This window comes from Gigantopelta aegis, chromosome 4 (genome assembly GCF_016097555.1).
Source record: "Gigantopelta aegis isolate Gae_Host chromosome 4, Gae_host_genome, whole genome shotgun sequence".
NCBI lineage: Eukaryota > Metazoa > Mollusca > Gastropoda > Neomphalida > Peltospiridae > Gigantopelta > Gigantopelta aegis.
Genome location: NC_054702.1, coordinates 662,892 through 686,891, shown reverse-complemented (window position 1 = coordinate 686,891; position 24,000 = coordinate 662,892). Strand labels below are relative to the sequence as shown.

The 24,000-nt window shown below is 37.3% G+C and overlaps 1 protein-coding gene and 1 long non-coding RNA gene across 2 annotated transcripts in view; both read left to right on the top strand.

Moving 5' to 3' along the window:
- Positions 1-24,000, top strand: part of LOC121372424 (popeye domain-containing protein 3-like) — a 466,410-nt gene that overhangs the window by 8,913 nt on the left and 433,497 nt on the right. The gene's annotated exons all lie outside the window — the stretch shown is intronic.
- Positions 21,316-22,895, top strand: LOC121372428. The gene is made up of 2 exons (XR_005957927.1): positions 21,316-21,398; positions 21,681-22,895. It is a non-coding gene; the product is annotated as an uncharacterized LOC121372428 (long non-coding RNA).

The window sequence follows — 24,000 nt, the reverse complement described above, 5'->3', positions numbered from 1 at the left end:
TATAAATTATCTTATATAATTTGTAAGTTTGTGCCTTTTTGTCAATAATGTTGCAGGCGCGTGTATGTTAGGTGTGGGGTGGTGTGGCGTGGTCTAAACACCCCTCTTCAAAACAAATTTCTACCTGCCACAGTCTAGACCCCCCCCCCCCCCCCCCCCCCCCTGCATAATTTACTGAACATGTGCCTGCTTTGTCAATTTTACTCATTTCCGAACATTAATTTGGTCTAACATATGACATATCAGACTCTGGGCTTTATGATATCTTAGTCCCATCCAACCATACCATCGATAACAAATTATGTTAAATGGTTATCATTAAGGCTTATCAATTAATAGAAATAGTGGGTTTCAGCAGCTCAGTGGGCTACTACACTGATTAAGACAGTAACCCCTGAACAATTATCATACTATCAATAATATGCACACACAATTTACAAAGATATTTTTAAACAGACTAACTATTCATGACACTTTTACACCTGACAGTTTTGGTCACAATAGGCATTCAGGCTCCCTTTTTGAGAGTAGGGGTGGGGTGGGGGCAGGCTGATTTTTATTGCCCGCATGAAACGAAAATGTCCGAATCTGGAACACAACGTATATTTATATTCGCATTACTACCAAGACGCTATATAGGATTCCAAATAAATCAATCTGCATTTGTACATGGATTACAGCTAATAGTGTGAGTAGAATGATGGAAATACATGGTGAAGATTTCAGGCCAGTTCATTTTGCCCGAAAGTGTCCATTGCCCCCCCCCCCCCCCCCCCAGCACTGGGGGAGTGCCCCCCCCCCCAGCACTGGGGGAGTGCCCCCCCCCCCGACCCCACCTCTACCCAGTCTCGAACGCTTATGATGTTCCTTACGGCCAGGTATAACAATGCAGAGACCCTTTCCCCAACTCGTCTCTTATGCTTATGATGGTTAAAACTGCCATAAGACAGTCAGTGATAATTAATTTCAAGTGTTTTTATGCTATTTTTAATTGTTCATCAGTAAAAGGTAATTTTTCATGCTTATTATTCCTGTTATTTTTCTATTGTAGTAGGGCCTAACTAGTCATTATAGTACTAGTTATTAGTACTAACTACTAGAACTAGTTATTAGTACTAACTGCTAGAACTAGTTATTAGTACTAACTACTAGAACTAGTTATTAGTACTAACTGCTAGTACTAGTTATTAGTACTAACTACTAGAAGTAGTTATTAGTACTAACTACTAGAACTAGTTATTAGTACTAACTACTAGAAGTAGTTATTAGTACTAACTACTAGAAGTAGTTATTAGTACTAACTACTAGAACTAGTTATTAGTACTAACTACTAGTACTAGTTATTAGTACTAACTACTAGAACTAAGTACAGTTTCCAAAGTTTTATTTCAGGAATTTTCAGGAATCATATATATATGTAATAAGCAAAATATCGGAAATAAATTCCAGAGGACTAGGAAGACTAGGATTGAAAGTCCTGTGGACCAGGAGTACCAGGGATAAAAGTCCCACGGACTTATATTCCTCGGAATCCACGTCCCACAGACTTATATTCCTAGGAATACAAGCCCCACAGTCTAGGATTCCGAGGAATGGAAGTCCGATCGTACAAAGATTAAAAAAATCACGAATAATCAGATTGTGATTTACCGTCAAAATATAAACTTACAAAACATATTATTAAAACGTATGTTGGTGTATACAGTAATTGTCTTTTGCTGTTCGCCAAATGTTAAGTTTTTTGGAGTTACCAGTTTTCATATATATAAAACAATTTTGAGCTACATATTGTTTTTAGATATATATTTCTACGTGTTGAACACATGAACACATAGCCTACTTTATATCTGTAGTTGCATTATATACTTTTGAAAAAAGCAAGATATTCGTCCGACTTCAATATGCTGACAAAAATGTAAGACGATTACAAAAATTCACTCACGTATCTGATCCACAAGTCTATGACGTAAAAAAAAAAAATTAAGTTGATACTTAAATTAAAAATACTATTTTGACAGAGATTTGAACCCACAATAATCTTACGAGACTCGTATACTTATCCATCACACTACGAGTTAAGGCTGCCAAAACCTTACTTTTTTTAGTCCGGTAGGAATACAAGTCCTAGGATAAAAACAACTTAAAAATAAATCAGATATGAAAGTCCGGGTAGGACTATGGTTCCTAAGCTATGGAGGTCCGATAGGACTACTGTTCCTAGGAACCGAGGTCTTACGGACCTCGGTTCCTACGGACCTGCGTTCCTTTTACACCGGTTCTACTGGGATGAATGCGGCCACTGAAACTGACTGAAAGCTAGAACGCTTCTCGTTTCGTCAGCCTGCAGCACCACTGGAACTCACTGATTTATTTTTAACGAGATTCCTTGCCTCCACGTCATTTTTTTCCGGCTGACATTGGTGGACATATTTTCCCGCGATTCATATGAAGGCCATTCTGCAGAACGCCACGGTTGTTTAACACGTGAGGGGTGGTCGTGGCCCAGTGGAAAAGTGCTCCCTTGAAGTGCGGATCGATCCCCGTCGGTGGAACAACTGGACTATTTCTATTTCCAGTCGGTGCACCACGACTGGTATATCACAGACCGTAGTATGTGTTATCCTGTCTTTGGGGTGGTGCAACCAACCAATCAGATTGTATATTAGATATAATCTACATGGGTGTCATTTTTATATTGACGAACCAATCGGATTCTACATTTATTGTGATAGACAAGGCTGTTTTATTTCAGTTGAAGCGTTGTATGACTCACTAAAAAGAGACGGGCAACATATGTTGTACTGTGCGTATGTGTGTTTGTGCGTGACATTAAAACATATATAAAATTAACACTTGTATCTTCGTTTCAATTTACATTGCTATGTCTTGTATAGTTCTTTTGCGCAGACAAGTTCTATTATATTAATATTGGTCTTATTTACATTAAACGTGTGTACGGCTTTTCTATATTGTAGGTACCGTGTTTTGCATAACTCATTAAATCAGGACTTACCGGCTTGTCTAACTGCGTCGTTTTTTTTTCGTTTTTTTTCTACCTGGTTTTCTTATTGGTTCTATGGGTAGTTACAGAGCAATACGACAGAATAATGATGATGATGATGATAACTAGTTTAACGTGCCCATATACCACTAAGGTTTCGAACACGCCCATCCCGAGTCCGACCTCCAATAAGATCGGTGGCCTGACTCGGGATGAAAGGGGGTGGGGGGGGGGGGGGGGGGGTAGAAAATGGGCAGAATTTTGAAAATAGCAATTAGTAAAAAAGTTAATAGAATAAAAAAGAGAAAAAGATTACAAGCCAAAAATAAAAAGAATTGACTGCTCGGCCGAATATTTATATAATTTGGAGCATTTCTGAAGGACAGTCCAAAATTAAATAAGAGAAAGAAGAGAGGATCGGACTATTTAATAATATTGAAAAAAAAGAAGTAATTTCGACGTAACATTTTGAACGCAGATCTAAAAGTTTAAAGTCCGATCGATATGTCCACCAGAATAATGTCATTAAGTTTGTATACAAAGCTATCCACGCATCCATCTACATTTTGTTGCGTGTTATCGTTTAAAGTACAACTATTTAACAACTGATCAATATTTTCGGCTATTTCGTCAGCAATTACTGATTAGTTCTCGTCATTCCATTTGACCCTAGTATGCGTTTGCTTCTCGTATTCGTCTGTGTTTAGGGGAGTGTTGGGATAGGTTGTATTCAAACAAACTGGGGCATGGTCTGAGAAACAATTAAAGATACCCGATTCGAAATTTTGATTTCGTTTAGAAACTGATTATCGAGCAAGCAGATAATCAATACGGCTAGTGCCATTTTTGTTGTAAAATGTAATACTAACATGTTGGTCTCCCTAGTGGCTACCATTGACAATTAGCAGTCCGCTCATTTTGCACAACGTTAGGAGTTTTCTGCCAAATTGATTGACCGTTTTATCCTCACTGTTATATGGTGTAAAGTCAACATTACCAGGTGCATAGTGCATTGCGTCCTCTAATACATTTGCTGAACAATCGGGTAGCTTATCATTCATAATATAATTAGGATCTATTTCTGTTCTACTACTGAAGTCACCAATAGCGATAACATCTCCTAGTTCTGAATATCGACCAATATGTTCTGCAAGAGTTATAAGTAAATCGATGTCATCATTTGTATAATATGTACCGTTAATGGGAGATATATAACTAACGAAATATAAATATCACTGTATCTACCCTTATCACATTTGAACTTTAGCACAACGATACTATCACATATTGTTTCTGTGAATACACAGCAGTCTTTCAAACAGTTTTTGACAAATATCGTTATCCCGCCCCCTTTGCCGTATCTTCTTGATAGATAGATAGATAGATAGATAACTAGTTTAACGTACCCATATACCACTAGGGTTTCGAACACGCCTGTCACGGGGATCCTATAATACCCGTAACTGAATGAAACACGATTGTCTAAATATCTCTCCTAACTGTATATCTATTAGATCTCTCTGTAACAGGCAGTTATACCCGCTGGCTCGTCTAGGTATGATCAGAGATACGATCTTATATAAAGTATATATTATTATAGCACGTTTAGTTCACTAGAAAACACAACAAAAACACAATACACTGTGGAAACTGTATTAACCTACGCTGACAAATGTACTGCAGCAGTAGTTAATTAACAACAACAAATAATAACAACCCAGAACTGATCACTTAATTAGTTAATCTCTAGGTGTCTAGTTTACACAATATGCTAATCACTTCACCGTGACACAACACCCACACGTGTGATAATTGAGAAACGCTTCCAGGAAAATTAATTAATAAAGGAATTACAACTCTATTCCTAACTGGTTAATTTTTAATTAACCCTAACCACTCATTCAATAACCTTGTAATACAGACTTAATACTGGTACCTATCACAATAAAGACAATAACACACAGTAACTGTTTACCTAGGTCCTCTAGGATGACTGGCTAAGCTTTATATAGGCGAAAAGAATTTAAGAGCATGTTCCATCACAACGCCCATCCATAGTCCGACACCCAATACGATCGGTGGCCTGACTCGGGATGGTTGGGGGGGGGGGGGGGGGGGGGGGGAATTGAAAATGGGCAGGATTTTGAAAATAGCAATTAGTAAAAAAGTTTGTCATATCTGCAAATTAATTCTAAAAAATTGTCTCTCTTGTAATTTGTCTTCCAACGATCTGCAAACGTTCTATAAAATAATTGTTAAACCACTCTCCGCATCTCCCTATGCTGTAGTCTTTTTGTCTTGCAGCGATTCACTTATGCCTTGGTCACAAATGGCCTGCGGCGTGTTGGCGGCGGCCGTAAGTCCCCAAAATGGCCATGACCGTGCGGTGGCCGCACGGTAGAATACGGTAGCCGTGAGGCGATCTCAAGTTTGTTTGCTTGTCGCAGGGGCTTACGATTTTTTTAATTGGACATTATTATTATTTTTTTCGGAAATCGCAAGGCCGTAGGCCGCAACCCCGCCGCATGTAGTATCGCAAGGTCACTGTACGGTTTTTACCCTGTCTGGTGTGCCTAGAAAATCGTACGGCAGCCGCAACAACCGTAAGGCTTCCTTACTGTCACCTCACAGTGGTTGACCGGCCTCGGTGGCGTTAGGCCATCGGTCAACAGGCTGGTAGGTACTGGGTTCGGATCCCAGTCGAGGCATGGGATTTTTAATCCAGATACCGACTTCAAACCCTCAGTGAGTGCTCCGCAAGGTTCAATGGGTAGGTGTAAACCACTTGCACCGACCACTGATCCATAACTGGTTCAACAAAGGCCATGGTTTGTGCTATCCTGCCTGTATGAAGCGCAAATAAAAGATCCCTTGCTGCTAATCGGAAAGAGTAGCCCATGAAGTGGCGACAGCGGGTTTCCTCTCAAAATCTGTGTGGTCCTTAACCATATGTCTGACGCCATATAACCGTAAATAAAAAGTGTTGAGTGCGTCGTTAAATAAAACATTTCTTTCTTTCTTTCTTTCCTCACGGTGGTCTTGCGGCCTCCGTCAGATGGCCGTACGATGTTATAAATATCGTACGGCTGCCGTACGATGGCCTTTTGGTGGCATCTTGAAATATTGAAATAAATCCTAATGATGATGATGATAACTAGTTTAACGTGCCCATATACCACTAGGGTTTCGAACACGCCCATACCGAGTCCGACCTCCGATAAGATCGGTGGCCTGGAAAGGGGGGAGGGGGGTGAAAATGGGCAGAATTTTTAAAATAGCAATTAGTATAGAAGTTAATAGATTAAATAAAAAAAAATTAAAAGGTTACAAGCCAAAAAATAAAAAAGAATTGACTGCTCGGCCGAATATTTATATAATTTGGAGCATTTTAGAAGGACAGTCCAAAATTAAATAAGAGAAAGGAGAGATGATCGGACTATTTAATAATATTTAAAAAAAAGAAAGAAGTAATTTCGACATAAAATGTTGAACGCAGATCTAAAAGTTTAAAGTCCGATCGATATGTCCACGCGAGTGGCCTCGTTAAGGCCGTTTGGGTGCACAGCTTAAAGGGACGAGATGGGTTGCATCCCGTCAAGAAAACCCCTAGATTGACAGTCGATAGACGTTGAAGGTGTAGTGCTGTGCTGAAATGCAGATCTTGAGAAGCCGGATCCGTCTGAACGAGAGAGAGTATCAGACTAGGGTATAGTCCAGTCGTCATGGGTTGGTTTAGTGGTGCGGGCGGGCCCGACTCCGGAGGATACGAGATGGTATCACTATAAAGCAAGGTAAAGTCTAGAAAAAGAGTAGTAGGGGCCGACCCCGCTTCCTATTTCTTCTTAGAGTGGGGCGGTCAATCTTCCAGTGCTGCTAGGACAGGCTCGGACATGTAGAGACTAAACGCGAACAACCGTGGTGTTCTGCAGAATGGCCGTCATACGAGTCACGGAAAAAACAAATCCGACAGTCAGACGGAAAAATGACGTGGAGGCAAGGAATCTCGCTAAAAAAGAATCCAACCTGGTGGTGCAGGCTGTCGAAACGAGAAGCGTTCCAGCGTTCAATCAGTTCCAATGGCCGCATACATCCCAGTCGAAAACTTCATTTCGCTGACAAAAACAACGAAATGAAGGACCCCCAAGTCGAGCACACGAAAGCACGTGCAGTGTGCACAAGCGAAACAAACACGTCTTACCGCGTGGAGCTCCAGACTGGGAATGAATCCTAATGTAAATCATCCACTCATGTACACTGTGTGGTGACTAGATGGATTATGGCCATTGTACGCAGAGCCGCGCCTTATACCCCCGCCACATTTGTAAACACTGCTTCCGCAGCCCGCAAAGCCGTACGATTTGTAAAAATTTCATCTGCAAACCGCAGACCGGCGGAAGCATCATGTGTGACCGAGGCATTTGATGGTGAGTTTCAGCTGTTGGTGTCGACGAAGCACGTTGTCGTTTTGCTGTCGGTCGCTTGTCGGTTCTGAAACCCATTAATTGATATTTTGTCCTGCTAGTAGCAAGGGATTTTTAATGTGCACTTTCCCACAGGCGGTAGATCATACATTGTATATCACGTCACTTGACAAAGGAAAACGCCCTCTCAGATAATGTGTTTATTTCCGGTGTGGCATGACATATGGCCCGCCGTGACATACGGCGCGGTGAATACATTTGACCAATTAGAACTCAGCTAAGAAATTACGTCACAGGTTTTCCCAACCTGTCAATTTCGGCGTGACAAATGGCCCGGTCTTGCGGGTTTGTTGTGATTTTATCGAAAATACAAATTTTAAAAACAATTGGCAATTTTTATTTGGCATAATAATTTAATGTAATAATTGATATTTTGTTACAAAATAAATGGATTTGTAAAATATTTAGAAGTTTAATATAATTAATTTAAAGACATTTTCTACTCACCCAGAGCTATCGGTGAAATTTATATATATTGTGAATGCAATAAACTATTATTATAATGTTCAACAAGAGTTCTTGTTTTGGCTTGAAAGTTTGGAAAGAAAGAAAGAAAGAAATGTTTTATTTAACGACGCACTCAACATATATTATTTACGGTTATATTGTATCAGACATGGTTAAGGGACACCCGAATTTTGAGAGGAAACCCGCTGTCGCCACTACATGGGCTACTCTTCCGATTAGCAGCAAGGGATCTTTTATTTGCGCTTCCCACAGGCAGGATAGCACAAACCATGGCCTTTGTTGAACCAGTTATGGATCACTGGTCGGTGCAAGTGGTTTACACCTACCCATTGAGCCTTGCGGAGCACTCACTCGGGGTTTGGAGTCGGTATCTGGATTAAAAATCCCATACCTTGACTGGGATCCGAACCCAGTACCTACCAGCCTGTAGATCGATGGCCTGCCATGACGCCACCGAGGCTAGTCTGAAAGTTTGGAATGACATCAGCTGTGATTTCTTGCTGGACTTAGTGTGCGAGAGCTATGTTGCTGTAAACTTTTATTGAAATTCAGATCACAGATAATCTCTGCTTACCCAACTATAGGTCTATAGAAGTAGCAAAACGGTGGCTGGAAAAAAGTCACAGAAAAAATCACAGGGAAAAAAGTCACAATTTTTATCTAACAAAATGCGAGTTTGCAGAGTATTGAATGTGGCTAAATTAAAAGAAAGTATGCGGAGGGGGGGGGGGGGGGGGGGGGACATGTTAAACTTATTGATAGGGTGGGTTTGTAGAGTGGCTGGGTCAATTAGGTTACGTTAAATAAAGAGGCTTCGTATCCTGCAGGGCGGTGATTAGGGACACCTCTTGATTAGAGTTAATTATGCCTGGGTCCAGCTTACTGATTAGGGTAGATTAAAAACAATGGCTTCCTATTGTGGCTTCAAGGACCGCAAAACTGGCAGAATTTCTGTGGCATTGGGTGAAACATCTGCTGGAACCACCAACATTGAAAACAAAGAACTTTGACAAAAACTGTTTCATTGCCTAATATATTTTTAATTAAAAGTTGTGACTTTTTTCCTGTGTTTTTTTTTTTCTGACTTTTTTACCAGTTATTTTTGTTGCTAGATTCTATAAAAACACAAGCCTAGGTATACTTACCTAACCATCTTTACTTCAAAATGGACTTGTATTTCTTTATGAGATACTTACTAATATAACAGTTATTAGCAGCAGATAAAAACATTTTTTTATCAATGTTGTTACATCTGTCCTGGTTCTTAGCTTTAGTTTTGTGACGGTCATAACACATTCCTATTTCTTAATTACACATTGTAACTTTTAAGGAAGAAGTTGTATTCAGGTTCCTAATAAGATGAGAGAATTCAATTACAATGAGAGAAAGGAGGAATGTTGTATTGCACTACGCATTCATATTTTTAACTACGGTTATAATGCGTCAGGTACATGTATATGGTTGAGGACCACACAGATAATAAGAGAAGAAACCTACAGAATAGTCTTTCTTATTGGCAGTAAGGGATCTATTATATGCAGTATCCCAGACAGGATAGTACATACCACAGCCTGAAAAAAGAAATAGCACAATGACCCACTGAAATGGATCAATCCAAGATTGACCATGCATCAGGCTTTACCAGTGGGCAACCTCAATACAGTGATATATGAAACTGGGAATATGTATATAATTGACTAAATTTCAGGTATTATGTTTTATTGAAAATTTCAGGCACATGTATTATGCTTAACTGAAAATATCAGGGATTACACACAATTTTCATGTGAAGTGATATATATATTATATTATCTGAAAATTCCAGGGATTATTCTTTAAAAAAACAAAAAACAAAAAGCAAAAAATATTGGGGGTGGGGGCGACTTTAATTTTATCCAGACATGAAATTTTTATATGAAATGTTTACTGAAAATTGCCATCTTAAATGGTGATGTGCCTGAACCTTTTTGAAAATGGGTATCAGTCAGTCAGTGAACCAACAGTGACAAGGTATAAGAAATAAGCACTAGTCACACCTTCACAGATGCTAGTAGTGTAGTACCCATTCAATCCAGGATCACCACTGTGTATCAATTAACACAGTGTGAAATCCTGTGGAATGCATCGGCGTTAGCGAAGCTTGACATTTGTAGATTCATTTAGTATGACAATACCTTGCCTGCAGTAGTAATTAAATGAAAAAAAACATTACGAGAGAATTTTGATATTTATAACGAAGGCAACATGTTAAACAGGACAGGACCAGGACAGGTGTGCGCTACAACAGCTTGTTCTGAATGTGCACGTAAAGCCCTATGACCTGACCTGACATGACCTGTTAAACATTTATTTACAATAACGAAGCTTAGTGGCGTTCCACCAACTGATATTCGCACTTGGCACATAAGAGAAAAACTGTCTATTAAGCTCTTCAACCTCTTGTCTTATTTTTCTGAATAATTTATACCATCACTAATACACACACACACACACACACACACACACACACACACACACAGTAACCATGAATGATCTCATAATTTTAGTATTTTACATGCCCTTCCCGAACAACCACAAACGGGCCATATGTCATGGCAGTCCATTTGTCATGCAGGTGGTGATGAGATTTGGCCCGCATATTTCGCGCATGCGCAGTTAAACGCACCGCGCCGCATATCACATCGGGATTCAGTATATTGACCCAAATGTCTTAGGCGAGCGCTCTACCCATTGGGCTATATCACACCATCATGCACTTCCCTGTTCATTTGTCAGTGAAAGATGGAATTTACTAATGCATTAAAATAACGTAAGTTTTATTTTCTTCCAAAACGACACGAAACATCCCTTTTTGTACATTCGCGGAATTAATTTAATTGTTTAAAATATTAAAACCCAGACATGGATATTACCTTTTGTCACGTTTTTGGGCTCCCGTTAAGTAGAGTAGTAGAGTAGTAACATAAAATCAAATACATCGATCTGCAATTACATTATTAATTATTTCAGTTTGCTAATAACGCTTGTCTGGAGTAATGCATTTTAGAGGTAAGATATTGTCTTACTATTATAGTTGAGTAATTATGCGAATATGTTTAACAGCTAAGGATGTACAGGCTTAACGGGATTCTAAACACCCTGCTGCCATGGTTTTACGGGAACCACAGACACGTCATTTGTTTATTGTTATGGCTACACTTACATATGGAATGGGATTCTTTTTTTTTCTTTTTTCTTTTTTTTTAAAGAATATCACTGTCGGTACACACACGGAATACGCACGGTATACATACGGTACGCACACAGAGTTTCTGACCGTATGCATGCTTGTAGAAGCTGACACTAGATTTCGTAAGTCCAAAAACAAAATTTTGACATACATATATTCGAAAATACAATTGTGTAAATTACATTATTATTATAATATGTTTCATATTAATTGCAATTACTTTACCTTAGTTTAAGCGAAATAAAAAATATATATAAATCATACCAGCTGGCAAACGTCCTTATAAAGTAATTCCATTTTCAATGTGTTTCCGGTTGTCTTTATATTTCTAAGAATCCCAAACTGGATTTTGTCTTGAAATAATTTCGTACGTACGAAATAAAACGATATTTTTGGAAATAAAATGAAATTTAACCTAGTACAAATATTAGAACGATCAGAAGCACGTTTAATATACAGCCACTAGTATTTTATGCAGGAAAATATATTTAATACGCAATTACAATCGTTAACAAGTCTCTGTCAGTCGATAACATCTTAAAAATGTAGCAAACTCAGGAATGTCCCTTTAGCTTAGATTTTATTTAATTAAGTTTACTAAAAAGACACACGTTGCACACTGCATATGCATATCTCTGACAGTATAGTCACAATAAATGTTTTAAAATGCATGTGTAATAAAATACGCAGACATATACAAATAAATGGTAAACCGTTTTTATACTCACTCTCTAGTCAATTCTTCACGGCGATCGCAGAGATCTGATTTACAGTACAACCCTTGTGGTATTATAGGAACAACCAGTCAGATTCCATATTAAATATTATCCGCATGGGTGCCACGTGTTCTATTAAACTGCCAATTGGATTTTCCATTTATTGTGATTGACAAGGCTGCTTTGTTTTAGCGCAAGGGTGGTATAACTCATCTACGTCTCCAGCAGGTGACCTATCACAGAGCGAGATGCGTCAGACTGATCGAAATATGTTTAATATACGCATTTGAAATGAAACTGCTAGTATGTGTATGTGCGTATGTGTATGCGTGTTATATGTGTGCATGTGTGTTTGTCAATGCGTATTTGCCTACGCGCGCGCGCACACACACACACACACACACACACACACAGATATATATATATATATATATATATATATATATATGAACACACACACACGCATGCACGCACACAACAACAACAACAATAACAACAACAATAATAATAATAATAGGCTAATAATAATTATTATGGATGGACATTTAAAAAAAAAAAATATTAAGTGGAGGTCGTCCTGGTTGTTTGGAATAAATTATAGTCCGTCCCACAGGGAACCCATTTTTGCATCCTTTGGAATTTACTATCAGTTATTTATTTCTCAGCCGATTCTTTTCTAATTTGGTTACAATAATAGTTTTTTTTTTATTATTATTTCCAAAACACTTTTACATTTGTTCTTACGTCAAACAAAATTGAAATAATTTACAAAAGAAAAAACCTTAAACATTTTTGTAGGAGGATGGGACGGACTATAGGTAAATAGTTCGTATGGAAATAACATTCAAGGCAAGATAATTCTAATCGAGCGGAAATTGATAATGTGCGTTTGTGCATTTATTTGTTTTTATTTAAGTCCCACCATGATTGCGGTATGTGCACATATTAGTAATGTATTGATCACCATGCTATATTTTTCTTTTAGTTAAGATTGCAAAGCCAATGTTATTGTGCATCACTTTGCCATAATTATATTTGATGAACATCCTTTCCTGTCACTGTTGACTGACATCATGTTATGGGATTTAGCTCACCCTGGTTTAACTTTTAACTCGATTTATTTGATTTTACTATTGTTATTATTATTATTATTATTATTTTTTTTTTTTTACTTTGTCAACGTTCTGCTTTAATGGTTAGGAATAAACTGAACCATTTCTTACCATCAATATGTTCCTTGACACAATTTACTGTGTTCGTAATATTATATAGATATTTGTTACAGTTATGTCACTTGTTTCAATGTTGAATGATTGATCAAGTCTCAAGCTAGTCTAGGATAGCTTCAGGGTTAGGGTTAGTTTTTGGGTTAGGTTCTATCTTACGTGTATCAGTATAATGGGGTGGGGGGGGGGGGGGGGGGGGGGGGGGCAATGGGCCGTAATCTTTCCATAATCTGCCCTAAGAATGAATGAATGAATGTATGTTTAACGACACCCCAGCACGGAAAATACATCGGCTATTGGGTGTCAAATTATGGTAAATGAAAAAAACAATGTGATGATCAACATCAGTATAAAAATTCAACAGTTAAATTAAAACACAGTGTAAAGAACTGTGCAAAAATACAACTATCACAGATAATGAATTAAAATGTAGAGTAAATGTCAGTATCGCGTAAAACAAATTGTGGGTGGAATCGAAGACATCTCTGCCCTAAGAGACTCAGAGCTGCACGAAGATGGATATTTGAATAGCTATATCGCTCTCTACCATCAGAGACAACTCTGTAATGAAAATGTGGTAGTCTGCCAACCACTGAGCAGGCAAACATTCACACACAAATGAAATAATAATTCTATATCTGAGGACAAATACTTAGATCTGTCTACATTAATTATTATCGAGTTTGTTAAAAACAAATAGTTCACATAATTCACACATTAATCACTAATACACATTACATGAAGAAACCCGACAGCACCCTGAAACATTGTTGAAAGAGGGTGCTGTCAGATTTCTTCATTTCATATTTTATTTTTAAGCGGGCATCCATCCCTGTATGGGCAGGGCCTAATCTTGCCGGAGAAATTATCGGGTTTTTTCCCCGCTGAAAGTCAGGCCAAGTCGCCAAGTTGGTAGCAGTAGTGAGAAGTCTGGACCTAATCCGATTTTAAAACGCCCCCCCCCCCCCCTCCCCCAACAAAAATCACACAACAGACGTCAAAGACACCGACTTGTTTAAGTGTTATAGTATAACATGGTTTATTAGCGTTAAGCCTTCCGGCTCTTAGCCATACATTTTATATACAAATCAATAACATTTGACAGTTATGGTGATGACAGTTATGTTGATGTTGATGATGATAATAATCATTATTATTTTATCAGCATCATGATGGTGATTGGGATGATTATATTGATGATGATGATGATGATGATGACGATGATCATAACTGATGATGATACTTGATGGACAACGATGGTGATTTGTTGTTTTTGATGATGTTGATTGAGGAACAAAGGAGTAAAACTTAAAGTAAAAAAAATAAAAACACCTTCAAACTTGTGTCCCCGTAAATTGGTCACTGAAGTGTATTAATTTGCATTTACTAATAGTAACATATTAGATACTACAACACAATCTTAGATACTATAATACAATATTAGATATTATTAAAAGACAATCTTAGATAATAATAATAATAATTTTTTACATACAATAATACAGTTTTAGATACTATAATTAAACATTTTATACTGCAATCAAATATTAGATACTAAAATCAAATATTATATTTTATTACCCATATGGGCTCAAGTATACGGGGTAATATTATTTCGATCTCTGCAGTGTGCAGATTGCTTCTACAGCCACTGATTGGCTGGCTTAAAATTCACGACGTTTGGTTGGTTGCTTGCCATGGCCGGAACTTCACTTTCATTCATATGATGGTTTCCATTCATGAGTCAGATTACAGGGCCGTAGCTAGGATTTTTTTGTTGGGGGGGGGGGGGGGGGGGGCAACTGAGTAGTTAATAGTCTAAAACTTCTTTTCTTTAAGTTTCTATAATGCTTTCCGAATTTTTTCGGGGGGGGGGGGGGGGCAACTGCCACCCTTGCCCCCATGCTAGCTACGGTCCTGGATTACGCATACGTTATACGATCTATAAAGATTTACAAAAACAAATGGATTCATTTGTTTCGTAAACATGAAATGGTATATTTTCATAAGCAGCGGCTTTGGTAATATATAACAATAATTATTTTCAAATGCAAATACAGCTGTATTATTTTGTACTGTAAACATTTGGCAGTAAAAAGAATGGCGTTATGCTATGACGTGACTTACATTACGTCATGTAATGCGCGTAAGATTATATGACGTAATGGCTGATGGCTTTGTTGTAGACTGCAGAGAAATTTGTACATTAAAATTGACAATGGGTAATAAAGGGAATAACCAAGTCGTTACGGATTATCTGTCCCTCGTAAATTCACTTTGGACAGATAATTGACCCCTCCGTACGGCGTGATTGACAACCGCGCTGGACCAATCATGTTTCGCGGTTCAAAAACCGCGGGCCCAAATTTGCTTGGACGCCATTAGCTTAGATGACATAATTTTGTTCGATGTGTAACGTTTTTGTATAGTTAGCATTAACATTAGTTAAAATAATTGTCTCCTCCAACTGAATTATAATCTTAGTAAACATATACTTCTGCTGACAAGTGTTAACAGCGATGACAACTATGCGGAACCTACGATTGACGTAAAATCAGTGTTTTCCTGCGAAACCGTCACATGGTATTAAAAGTGAAGTTTTACCTAAATCCATCAAAATTCAACTGATATATAAATTCTACGAAGGTAAGAGTTTAAGAATCACATTCCCTCCAATGTAATGGAATTTACTGACTCATTTAATCAGTCTTCGATGTATATATTGTCGTTAAGAATCCGTCAGACGAATGGCCAAAATAAAAGTTTTGGCAAGACTTCCAATCGTTCCAGCATTCAGTTAATTTAGGCTTAAGTTAGGTTTAGGGTTAGTGATAGTATTAACAAGCATGCTGGAACGTTTGGAACTCTTAGCTTTTTTTCCCTTTTCTTTTTGTTTGCATGTGTGTAGGCGTGAGTGTGTGTATGTGCTTTTGTGTGTGTGTGGGGGGGGGGGGGGGGGGGAGTGAGGGAGTAACCTTTAGGGGAATAAGGAAGTATTGTCTGGAAAGTTATAAATTAGGCAAATTTTATGTAGGGACCCTGAAATGTTTTGAAGCAAAAAAAAAGAAGAAAAAAAGTGATTTTTTGCAATCGGAACAGATCTGCCGGTTACGGTTTCTCGGTTTGATTCGATTTAAAGCCGCACACCCTAGTTCCATCCAGCGAAAATAAATTATAATTTGGTTAATCTACAAACCTGTAACACACTTAGATCACGTTTTTATCAAATGGAGTGAAAAGCAGGTTTTATATCGATAATAGCTTTGAAAAATGTACCCGTGTGTCGTTTTGTAATAAACTGAAATAATTCCGTTTGTTTGTTAAAACTGATAAAAGTTGGAATGGGAATTTGTTGCCCATGTCCTGTTGAGCATTGACAGTAATTTTGAGATGTTAATAAGCAACATAACATATGGAAAATGAAGTTTATTACAAAACGGCACTTTAGTGCTATTACTCCAAAAACGCACTTAACGCACTTACAATAATATGGGTAATTTCCAAGTCTGCGGATCGAGATTTTTGTTTTTGTTTTTTATTACAATTCGACACTCTATTAAAAAACGACACTGAACAACGCCACACCATAGTACGTTCGATATAAAAGCTCCTGTAATAGGAATAATTACACAAAACCCTAAGCCATCAGCGACAGTTAATAGCATATAAATTAGACTGTTTGCGCTTCAGTTATACACGTTTTATAACATAATAAATCGCATTGTACTTATTAATGTGCATTTAAGCTTATCTTTACTAAACGCTAATCAGTTTGTCCAATTTTTTTTTTTTTTGTGGAAAGATAATGGGATTTGCTGAGAAAGAAGAACAACCCGATCCCGATTACCCAAGTGAATTGGAACAGAGCTACACATATTCCAACGCATTAATGTAGTTTCATATAACTAATAACAACTATTTTGATCAACTTAAATATTGCAGTCTTCGTCGTTATGTTGCCTTCAACCTACCATTATATTTAGATAATAACTAACGAGCTACGAGGAATTATGAATTGACCCCTCCATATGACGAGTTAACCACGCCCACCGTGACACGTGATGCAAGGTTAGACAAACTTTCAATAATAGCTGCCAATTCGCATGTCGATAGCAAAATCAACCGATCTGCCGATTACGTTTTTGCCTTAATTTAGTTACAAATATCGTTGTTTAAATAAAAAGACGGCAAGAGGAGACATTCAAGTATTTCACTACATGGTACATTTACGATGACAACGTGATTTAAATCGACGAAACCATTTTTACTTCAGTAAATTTTATTGAAGCACAAGAAGCCGGAAGTGAACGTCGAACAACCAAAAGAACATTTTAAAACATCCTATGCTGGTTTTTCTTGTCAGAACTGATAAATTAAAATGTCTTGTTTGTTTCTTTTTTTCTTCTTCTTTTTCATCTTAATTTTTGTTGTTGTTGTTCGACTGTTATATTAATGGAATCCCGATATGCCGAGGAACAAGAGAATAGAATTCACGGCGACGACCCGGCCTCGACCCGTTTAAAACCGTCTTTATTTTTGTCGGGTTGCGTTAAATCAAACGTGAAGCTTCTGTCACCGCCCCCCCCCCCCCCCCCCCCCCCCCCCGCTCATTAGTTATCCTACTGTCACACAAAATGTACTCACAGTTTATCTGTTCTAGAGGCATAACAGATAAAAAATAGTAATAAATATTATAAGACAACCCATGCCTACAAAATAATAATACAAAATCAAAATTTAATTTAAAAAATGTATATATAAAAAAATAGAGGCAAAATTATATATATATATATATATATATATATATATATATATATATAACATGAAACTAAACCACAGATTGCAGTTCGCACAATTTGTTTAATATTTTATTATGAGAATACTTCCTAACATTTTCTTTTTTCTCAAAGAGAGGGTCTTTACATATTAATCCCCATGCAATCTGGTACAGGTAAATATATTTATTCAAAAATGTATCTTTCTGTGGCATCCATCTCCAAATCATTATCCTCGAAACTTGTAGTCAACTGAGTAATTAAGGATTACCATTTGATGGGCGGTGTCAAACTGAATCCCAAGTCTTGGAAGTCTGAATTACTCCTTAGCAGCAATATGTCAAACACAAAAAAAAATAAAAAAATATTGTATTAAATGAAATTGTTGAAAGTGTTTCATTTTCAGCAGCAATTTCATCCCTTGCCCCAGTTTTTCTTTCACATATCAGTTGAAACTGTTCCATTATTTCTATCATTCTGTTCTCAATATCAAAATCCAATGTAATTTGTTTAATAGTTTGTCTTCAGAATCTCATTTTCGACATCTAATCAATGACTCCACATCCATTGGTCCAGTTGCTGAAATATATAAAAACAAACATGTTAAGTATTTCACATCCATTTGAAGAAGTACATTAGTCTGTAACTTAATTATATATTGTATTAATTTAAAGTTTAATTTAATTTTAGAAAAACATTTTTAACAGGAAACAAAATCAATGTGACTAAACATAGTACAAAATTAAAAAGTATTGCAGTAAATTAAGAAAAGTAGTGAACAATGTATTTAACTTTGATGATGTGATTTGATTTCTATTAGAAAGTTGCACAAAGCTACATATAAAATGACATGTGGAAGAAGAAAAATGCCTATGCTTTGATAAAATTTGGGGCATAAAATAATGATGAAAAACAAAACTACTGTCTCCAAAGGAAAATCATATTTAGGGTAGGTAATAAAAAGAAAACAGATGTAAGTGCCTCATCTAGGTGGTTATGGGTTTGAAATGTTTTGAAATTAGGGTTAGGACATTACATTTCAAGCACATGACCATTTATAAACAGCAGTTCTTTTACTATCATTTATCTAAACCTCATTAGCCTCTGGCAGAAACCATTAAGTTGAAAATTCTAAGAATAACAATAAAGGAATAATAAAATGTCTTACCAGTATTTATTATAAATTACCCAAGATTGGTAATTGATCTGCTGTTAGGTGAGGAATTATTTTAATATATACTATGGTAAAATTGGGTTGTTTTAATCGAGGGGTGGGGTGGAGGGGGACTAATGGATAAGTTAACGTTTGTTTTGTTTAAAGACACCACTACAGCATACTGAATTATTAATCATCAGCTATTGGATGTCAAACATTTTGTATTTTTGACATGTATAGTCTAGAGTGCAAACCTGCTACATTAGTAGCCAGGTATCTTTTATATATATATACACCACCGAACAGACAGAATAGCACATACCACAGCTTTGATATACTAGTTGTGATGCACTAGCTTAAAGAGACACACCCTAGTTACGGCTAGTTGTAACCATTACGGCGTTGTTTTTCGATATTAAACCCATTTTTTCACAAATAAAATTGCACTTTACTTACCGTTTATTATTTAGAATATACATTTCCATTCACCTGAAGTGTTTTTTTGGTAATCCTGGTTTTTGTAATACCACAAAATGCATTTTTCATATTTCATAAATAGCACGCACGTCTGAGAAAAAACCGTTGAGCAGACAAGGTCTAATCTATTTTTAGAGGGGATATTTCCATTTCAATGTCACAGACGTTGGTATATCACGTGACCGTTATCATTTTGGTTCGGTTTGTTTTCTCGTGCACGGTTCGCGCAATCAACATCCGATTTGTTGTTGTTCATTTGTGAGATTTTTCCTCACAGTTCGTGAACATTTTCAGTAACAATGAAGTTCAGACAAGTAAGTGTCTCAATACAAAACGTTACAAACCCTTAAAGCCAATAATTTTGCTAAATCTTACGATATCTGGAGAGGGGATACAACCAGGACAGAACAGTTGGAACATGTCCAGGAGAGGTGAAAGAAACGCACCCCAAGTCTGTGAAATTTGTCGTGACGTAGGCATTGTTGTGCTTCGAGCGGCATCTACCGGTGACATCAGAATACTAACTTTCAAAATTATTTCAAGCAATTGGGACATGGGGATTCCCATGGTATTTATCGATATAAAACCTGCTTTTTCACTCCATTTGATAAAAACATGATCTAAGTGTGTTACAGGTTTGTAGATTAACCAAATTATAATTTATTTTCGCTGGGTGGAACTAGGGTGTGCTGCTTTAATATAACGTGTTTTTGTAAACTGTACAAGCAACTTTAATTCCAGTCCGCCATTATTAAATATTCAAATGACGTACGAATACGTAGCGCGGTGTATTTTTGAATGGAAATGACGTCATTTTGGATGTCCTTACATCAAAATAAAGTTATGCCTAACGTTTTTTGTTTTCTGAACGCTGGACAGCTTTCAGTGTCAAATTGCCATTAAAATATTTTTTATTTGATGACTATGAATGCATACGTCAATCATGGAGTGTCACCCAAGTACGTTTGCTTAAATGTCAATAAACCTAGCGTCGAGACCTCGACTAATTTACATCTAATTTGCAAAGTTATCAAATTCTTAAAGTATGTGATCTGAAAAATATCACATACTTTGATTGCACTGAAAATGTAACATATTATATCATAAATATGTATATATATATTCGTTATTTAATAATAAAAGTGTTTATTCGGCGACTTATGCTCCACCGTTTGTGAAAAACACATTTTGGGAGAATTCGGCAATAAGACATAGGCCTATTGTCCCAGTTTTTCACCAAATATTTGGCCCAAGGACTAAAATGAATGTTCCCATAATTCGTCCACGCAGGGAATACATACGATACATGCATTTGTGTTCACATGTACATCTTTTATTTCAATGGGCTGTTGAATATGGATGTCAGAACACAAATATCAATGTTTCACCACTATAGGGCGGCCTTGTATTGAGGTTTTATGCTCATATATACTGACTTCCGAATGGGTTCTCGTGTTAAAAGGGTGCACGGCACCCTGTGTGAGAGGTACCCATTCGTTATTTAATAAAAACTCTGTTTGTTCGACCACTTATGGCCCACCGTTCGTCAAAAAACTAATTTTGAGAGAATCCTGCAGCAAATATTATTGACCCCCATTTTCACCAAATATTTGGGCCAAGGACTAAAATAAATGTTCCCATAATTCGTCCATGCGAGGAATATATACGATAGGGGAAAGTGGGGCATAATGGACCCTAGGGGCAGAATGAATCATCGAAATATACAGTACAATGTAGAACTTATGATGTCTTAAACTAATCAGAGTTAGTTCCCTTGTTACACGTCACAGATATACGTTGAAAAAAGTGCGACAGGCGTGGGTTTTTAAATTTTACAGAGAAAAAAAGAAATTGAACCTCTGATATAAGGTAAGCAAACTTTTATTATCTAGTAAAATCCAGCAGTTAACGGTGATTCGATGCAATGTTTTTTATATTGTATCTAGCAGTTTTAGAGCTATATATCACAAGCAAAAATTCAATGTAAAAAAAAAAAAAACTTAATTGTAACAATGGCGTTAAAATGCCACACAAATGGGGGCAAAATGGAACACCTATGGCCGGGGCATAATGAACTATTGGCCCATTTTGCCCCATGCATTTCTAGTTCATATTGGAGAAATTTTAAGATCATAATTATTTCTTTTCCAGTTTTTCAGTTACAGGAATAATGGTGAGGAACTATGTTAGAAAGAGTAGCAGACAGTCGTGGGATGAAGTGGCTATGAGAGACGCACTGAATTCAATAAAAAATGGGTTAGGCCTGAGAAAAGCCAGTTTGCAGTTTAATGTCCCTAAAACCACCCTTCGTCGGCGATACAAAGGTCTCAACAAATGCGCAAAAGGATCTACAAAAATATTGGGACATTTCACAGTAAGTGATGACATACACTATGGAGTTCAGGGGCGGATCCAGGATTTTCTATATGGGGGGGGGGGGGGGGGGGCGCATATGTGCCTTTTCTATTTCTTTTTCAGCCAGTGGTATCTACTTCCAGTTGTGCCCTACCCGTGGAAATAGTACCTCAAGCAACACCCTCTACCTCGACATCAGCCATACCCCAGCTTAATGCAGTGAAAGCAATGTATCGGCCAACAGCTCTTTCAAATGATTCAATTTCATACATATCACCTTTTGAAATTTCTCCACCTCCAAAAGCAACCAGAACTAACCGAAAACCAAATGTAAGACGGGGTACAACAGTCATTCTCACAATTAGCCCATACAAAGCGACACTTATTGAATCAAAGAAGCTAACCTCTACGAAAACAACAAGCAACACCTTGACCTCGAAAAAAAACAAATTTGATGAAAAACACCACTAAGCGTTCTGTTAAAACCACTCCCAAAACAACATTCGGCCTACCAAAAAAGTGCAAGACGTCTACTCCGGTATATAATCATTCATCAGATGATGAGGCAAATGATGCAGAGTGCATTTACTGCAATGAATGGTGGAGCAGAAGCAAACAGGATGGTATGATACAGTGTGGAAAGTGCATGAAGTGGTCTCACCCAGCGTGTGCTGGTATTGATGAAAATGATGACGACGTCAGTTTTACATGTGACTTTTGCCTTTGAGAAGCTGTTTGTGTTAGACAACTGTGTTTGGATTGTTCTCGTTTCTTAGTTTTGAACCTTAAATACAGTTATGATGATATGTAGCCTAACGATGTTTTTTTCTCTCAAGAAATCATCTATGGGGGCAATATGGAACCTTGGTTGCCATTTTACCCCAACTATGGGGCAAAATGGTTTCTCACTCGCGAATTTTGTTTGTTAAATATTTGTTTTTGGTTTAGATTTAGGCATACAATGCCTATACCTACTTAAATACTTGAACTGCATAAACGTATATCACACTTGATTAGTATTCTACTACGTTTTGTTAAACCGTATTGCAGCACGGAAGTTCAGTGTTCCATTATGCCCCACTTTCCCCTACATGCATTTGAGTTCACATCTACATCTTTTATTTCAAGGGGTTGTTGAATATGGATGTCAGAACACAAATATCAATGTTTTGACCACTATCGTGCGGACTTGTATAGGGGATTTAGCTTCATATATACTGACTTCCAAATGGGTTCTCATGTTAAAAGCGTGGACGGCACCCTGTGTGAGTTGTATCCATTCGTTATTTAATAAAAACAGTGTTTATTCGACCACTTATGGCCCACCGTTCGTCAAGAACTGATTTACTCTTTTTTCCCCTTGTATTGAGGTTTTAACCTCATATATACTGACTTCCGAATGGGTTCTCGTGTTGAAAGGGTGCACGGCACCCTGTGTGAGTGGTACCAATTCGTTATTTAATAATAAAAGTGTTTATTCGGCGACTTGTGGTCCACCGTTTGTGAAAAACGCATTTTGGGAGAATTCGGCAATAAGGCATATAGTCCCAGTTTTTCAACAAATATTTGGGCCTAGGACTAAAATGAATGTTCCCATCATTCGCCCACGCAGGGAATACATACCATACATGCATTTGTGTTCACATCTACATCTTTTATTTCAATGGGCTGTTGAATATGGATGTCAGAACACAAATATCAATGTTTTCACCAGTATAGGGCATCCTTTTATTGAGGTTTTATGCTCATATGTACTGACTTCTAAATGGGTTCTCACTGTGTGAGAGGTACCCATTCGTTATTTAGTAAAAACTCTGTTTGTTCGACCACTTATGGCCCACCGTTCGTCAAAAAACTGATTTTGGGAGAATCCAGCACCAAAACATATTGGCCCCATTTTCAACAAACATTTGGGCCAAGGACTTAAAAAAATGTTCACATAATTCGTCCACGCAGGGAATATAAACGATGCATGCATTTGTGTTCACATGTACCTCTTTTATTCCAAGGCGTTGTTGAATGTGGATGTCAGAACACAAATGTCAATGTTTTCACCAGTATAGGGCGTCCTTGTATTGAGGTTTTAACCTCATATATACTGACTTTCGAAAGGGTT